This window comes from Montipora foliosa, chromosome 2, assembly GCF_036669935.1.
Source record: "Montipora foliosa isolate CH-2021 chromosome 2, ASM3666993v2, whole genome shotgun sequence".
In the NCBI taxonomy this organism is placed as follows: Eukaryota; Metazoa; Cnidaria; class Anthozoa; order Scleractinia; family Acroporidae; genus Montipora; species Montipora foliosa.
Window position 1 is genome coordinate 8,683,496 of NC_090870.1, and position 5,000 is coordinate 8,688,495.

General features: G+C 42.8%; 1 pseudogene; it reads left to right on the plus strand.

The window, feature by feature from the left end:
- The window catches only part of LOC137992332 (microtubule-associated protein futsch-like), a 29,847-nt pseudogene that overhangs the window by 24,710 nt on the left and 137 nt on the right, over positions 1 to 5,000 (plus strand).

The window sequence follows — 5,000 nt, forward strand, 5'->3', positions numbered from 1 at the left end:
ACTATTATGTTTTTCCTTTCTTAACCAATGATATATCTTGGTTTGAAGAGTTGTCGTTGCGGCAGCCGTCGCCTTTGCATGCTTAAACCCCCTATTGTCACAGAACGTCGTACGTTTAAAAGCGTGATTTCTGAATTAATCATAACCATTACAATTTTCTCAAATTTTACTGGTGCGTTAACTGCATTATCTTTCACTAATTATTGTGTAAGGCTGTAATCGGGCATTGAAATCAAGTGCACTCAGCTTAATCCACCAATCACAGCATTTATCTCAATAACCATAGCTACCTACCGTACCAAACTGGGGATTTTCTAAAATGGACGAATTTGTAGACCATCAAAGCTTCCGCTAGCCGCTAAATATACATATTTTCTTTCTCATCAAGCAAACTTGAAAGTGATTTACAAAAAGAGCAGCTGGGAGCCAACTTTCCCCGTAAACGTCATGGTGGCACCGAAAAGCCGGCCGAGAGACTTGGCAGTAGTAGAGAAGATGAAAGAGCAGATAGCGGAGCTAGGAATACGAGAGAGTTGATTTATCACCGACCGCAGGTTTGTTGTTACCGTTGTATCCCGATTAGAAAACGCTCTACTGCCGATTTTGGAATTTGCAATGCCCTATTTCGCGCGCGTCCAAAATGCGGAAATCGGCTTCTTTGGTACCCTTGCGAACACACGCTATTACGAATGACAGTTGTCGTCGCGAGGCGCATTGCTCTGGAATATTGTGTTTATTTCAAAACAGAGTGTTGGATGAAGCAAATTGCGTTGTGCAACTGACCAAATGCTAAAATGGCCGCCAACAAATTATTCTTTTGTCTTTGTGTTAAGTTGCCAAATTAGCCTCGTTTTACAGGCCAATTTCATTTTTACACGTGTTAACGAGGCTAGTGAGGCTAATTAACACAAAGACAAAATAATGATTTGTTGGCGGCCATTTTTGCATTCGGTCAATGGCAAGCAGTGAACGAGCGTTATTAAGTCCCATAAAATTGCACTTAGCCCTGTGAAATGACTGTATGAAATGGAAGGGTCAATGAGTATTCGGTAGTCGTTGCAGAATGGTCAGTTGGGATTCCAAATATGAACAAGAGAAACGTGGTTTCAGGTCACATGTGGCCTTTATAAAGCTGTGTATGTTGGCTGTCGTCCTCATGAAATATTAATGTATTTACTTTGTGCCACTGAGAGGTTAATAAATTTGTTTTCTTATAACTGGAAAGATACGATGGAATAGCTAGCACTAATAGTTTCTTGTACTCCTGTAAAATTGTCAGGATTCGACAACAAGCACTGCAAAATCAACAGAAAGTTCTTCAGGCCAAGGATCTCCCCGCGCCCAAGCTGTTAAATCTCAAACGCTTTCTGCCTCAAGATCGCCGATTCCGGCATCCAGACACAAAGTGGACAGCTTAGATGAGAAAGAAAGGAGGGATGGCTCAAGCTCGCATCCGTCTGCAAACTTTATGCAAACACAGTTTCAAGCCTACCTTTCGCAGCTCAATTTTGATCCGTCAACAGGTACGGAAGAGTCTTCATTTACGTGGTGTTCTTATTAGCCTTGAATCAATGCAGTCGGCCTAGAAATCGGCTTGCGTAGCGTTCATTGCGTGATTAATCATCTCTGGCAATTTGAGCTTCATTGGCTGGCTTGTTTGTTAGATTTCACGTCTTAATTTTCCTGTCTGAAATTTGGTCTTTCCGAATTAGTCCGTTGACCTGGCTCATGTAAAGGGGCATAAAACGTGAGGTCAATAAGGCCCGTTTTAAACGTCGCATTTCACATGTGCCGAATGTAATGCAAAGGAGAAAAATCTATTTTTTTCGCTCATTTGCATTAGATTTGGCACATTTAAAAAACGACGTTTATAACGGCATAAGATTTTCCTATAGATGGTCGCAAAAGTTCTGTAAACTGTGTAATTTAGCGTGAAAAACACAAGGCAATTATTATTAGTCGCCACGGCAATAGAACTAATTGTAACTAAACTTACATTAACTCGACGATCCCACCTTTTCCTTTTGCCTCAATCTTGACCCAGAGCTCTTCTCTTGACTGATGGGGAGAAGAGCTCTTGGGAACCCTGAAACATAGTGTCTTCTCATTGGTTTTCGTGAAGAACAATCAAAAGCGTCTCTAATTGGTGTATTCATATTAGCACGAGGAGTGAGCAGGCGCAGTAAGGTTCAAATCGCCAATTTTTCGCGATAAGAATCCTACGGCGCTTGTTCTACTAAAACAGAGTTTCCCAGAGCCTTGGGTCGACCCGAGGCTCTGGTGAGGAGAATGCCTTTTGCCTTCGAATCAGGCACACGCTAGAGTTCCCGCGAGAGTGGTATTTCTAGCCTTGGAGGTATGAAAGGCCTTCCAAGCCACGCGGGCAAAGCCAACTCCTTTGAGCCTATGCAAAGTCAATAAATATCTGAGTGTCTTCTTGTCGAATGCATTATTCTGCAGGATCGTTACCATACGGAGCCCATCAGATGCTTGTGGGGTCCCAGTTTTCACTCCCCCCTGGATTAGTCATGAGTATGCCCATAACAAGCCATGGAGAATCTAGCACAATATCATCAGTAGCTTCCTTAAGGAGGGAAGGAGAAGAGAGGGCTTCTTACCGAAGTATCGATAGGGACCGCTCTTCTACCCCGACATCTCATTCCAAGTCAAATTCCAGGACGACGGCGGCTTCAGAGCCCCATGAACGACTTCAGAGACTCAAAGATACTGAGAAGGAAACTCGGCGTTCGCCGATTATGTTCCAAGACGAACGAACCAGAAATCGTAGCGCTACCAGCGAGTCGTCTGTCTCCCCTAAATCTGGCTCCAGACCGTCTGATTTGAAATCGGAGGAGAGCGCTTCGCACGGTCGCCCAGGCGTTTTATCACACAATCTTGCCGTTAGTCGGATGGCAGGCCACATGGACGTGCTTACAGAGGAAGAGTTGATCAGAAGGCAGAGGTTGGCTGCAGAGTATGGCGATCCAAGTCTTCACTATTATAATGTTTCTCCTGGCCTGATACGAATGGATCCTGCTTATGGTGAGTTTGCAGGGCATGTATATGGGAATCTTTGATGACGTCATTGTCTACTTTTTGTGCCTTTAGAGCGACTTTCATGACCTTGAAAAATAAACGTAAAAACAGGACGTAAACAAAAATGCAAAACTATTAATTGGCTTATCGAACAAAAAGGAACGAGTGCGAATTTTCATTGGCTTAGCGAACGCGGATGCAAATATCCTCATCTCTCCATGGAACTCTCTGGAAAGCGATGGGCATTTCGCTTTGACGTCATTTGAAATACAGTAATGTGATTGGGCAATCGAACTCTTTACTGCCCATATTAGGAGTTTCCTTGGCGGGAATAAGGAAAAGCTTTGATTTAATCTTGCCAAACATTGGTCCGTTAAACAAATTTCGGACACCAAACTACGGACGTCATACGAAAGTCGCTCTAACATACGAGTTTGCTCACAAAAAGCATCTTGCTATTTACAAATTGACTTCAAAAAGTGAAAGAACTTGTTAACCTTAAATAAATGTTTAATTTGAAGCCTTTGAGCTTTGATAACGAGTGAGTTATCAGGCATCAAAAACTGATAAATTCTTGGGTAGTAAAGGTGCTAACGATAGGTTGTTTTCACGTGACGTCATCGCCGCCCTGTTGGTGGACGAAAACCAGTACCTAGCGAAAAATCTTGCGCATGAACAGTCCCGCCAAAATCGCGAAAATAATGCTCGTCAGGTTATACACGAATAAGATGTTGATGTAGTTGGTTATGCTGTCTTGTAGCTGCCAATATGATGCAGTCTTCGCCACAACACATTGGACGAGGGATGGAACACTTCATAACGAAAAGGTACTTACAATCATTTCTCGCTTTACGGGTGAAGAGGCTTTGTTGCTCGAAGGGCGTCCGACTCGACTGCGAGTAGTCTCTAATTTCGGCGATGGATTGTGGGGCGGGTGACATTCACGAGCGCGCGAAATTGCGCTCCCCTCTTGTCGCGTCTCTTCGAAAAGTCACGCGTGCGCGTGTATTTCGCCCTCCCCGAATCTTGCGCCGAAATTAGTAAGTCTTGTTGCAGTTGTTTAGCGGAGCAATTACTTTGCGTCTAGGTTTTTTGACACGCACTTGAAAATCACTCTAAGGCGTCGCAAGAGGCGCTTTCCGCTTGTTAGATATTTTGCCAGTTTGAAATTTCAGAAATGTCCTGTGCCTAATTGAGGGACGGCACTTTCCTGTTGGACGAACTAGATCCAAGCCACTGCGCGCACCCACCCACAAGTTTCGTGCCATGAGGGAGCCCGTCTACCGTACGTTTAGTTCTTACCCTGTTTGGCCTATTTCCATTACGTGGGCTAACGCTAAAGTGGGGATATTGTGAACTTATTTCATCTCTGCTCATGATTTAAATTTTTTTTTTCATTTTGACTCCCAACCGAAATTTTAGGAAATTTGGGTTAAACGAACACTGCTCTCAATTGACGGTCCAAGAAAGTGCACAATACTGACGTTTATCAGTTCCTAACGACGCTTTAAAACTTTACATTTAGTAGCTGCATGTACGTGGGGATAAAGTCAACTGTTCTAGACGGAAAATTGCCTTACTCTCAACCGGTCGTGACAACCTTTTGGTCTTTGGCAGTATTTTGAGAAAAATCACAAATGAATCGTTTGTTTGTTTCTTTTGCAGGCCGTGAGTGATCAAGACGTTTGTGTTGCTTGTAATTTCACCTTCAGAAAACCTGGTTCCCCATTAGGAAAAGAAAAGAGAACATTTTTTCCTAACTTCATTTTCGAGATGAGACTCTTCCTGGAACAAAGTACTATCAGCGTCAGAGTATTTCACATAAACATGCTAAATCGCTAACCTTCTTCAAATTTAGGAAGTCAAAATGTTATTTTTTACTGTTTCCAAGAAATTTTGTATTTTCAACATTCTTAGTGTCATGGATTTAACGTTTCAATTTGTACTTTTTATTTCGATCCTCT